We start from the raw sequence: 1,065 nt of genomic DNA on the forward strand, positions 1-1,065 counted from the left end.
GACAGCCAGACCAAAGCTCAGAGGTGAGAGGACCATCTCTACCTGTCCACCACTCAGACCACTCCACCATCATCATCATCATCCTTCACACTCACAGCTCTGTGTGTGTTGTGTTTCAGCCCAGAGAAGAAGCACGGACCTGGACCTGGACCTGGACCTGGACAACACGTTATATCAATATATGATGACAGATTGCAGAGGGCAGATAATTTAGATTTAATTCAGTGAATCCCTCCGTGTTGCTGTCATGTGGTTAACGTAACCGTCAGGTTGATATTTTAGATTTTTGATAAGTTGATTTCCTATTTCAGAACTGTCCATAATGTTCATATTGTAATAACATAATACTACGTATCCCAGCATCCTTTGCACTATGCTCCACATTTAAATACTTTTTATTGATCTCTTCATTGCACTCACGCCTCTATATTGTTCTGTTTAGAGTATGTATGTATTGTGTATATTTTTGTTTTGGTTGTTGTGTGTGTGTGTAAGCACATTGTGAGCAACGATGCTCCAAAGATAAATTCCTCGTACGTGTCCTCATACCTGGCGAATAAAGCTGATTCTGGTTCTGGTTCTGATTAACCCGGGAATCTCTCGGGGACCACCACGTGCTTTAGAGACCGTTTCAGCTGAGCTGCATGTTAAAAATAAAGGTCTCAACTAATCTACACCAACGTGGTGGAGGTGGTGGCTCCCTGGTACGTTAGAGACGTCATCATGTCACATCTGTTGTTTTATGTATTCACGGTCTCTGTGTGGACAGACGTGATGCGAGCTAATTCTTCCTGATTCCTCCAGAGATATAAACTGACTTGGTTTATTTATATGCATCACTATATAAAGGCTCTGCAATCCCATAAAAGCTTTTTTCTATTTAAATATATATATAGCTAAATATCTTGACTTTTTTCTATGTCGTTTTTAATTGTTTCTGTGCTGTATTTTTTTTTTAAAGCTGTGAACTTGCACATCATTTCGTATCACTGTGGAATGACAAATAAAGAAATCTTGAATCTTGAGAACACGCCACTTGGCTCCAGAAGTCGTGATGTCACGTTG

This window comes from Etheostoma spectabile, chromosome 15, assembly GCF_008692095.1.
Source record: "Etheostoma spectabile isolate EspeVRDwgs_2016 chromosome 15, UIUC_Espe_1.0, whole genome shotgun sequence".
Taxonomy (NCBI): Eukaryota; Metazoa; Chordata; class Actinopteri; order Perciformes; family Percidae; genus Etheostoma; species Etheostoma spectabile.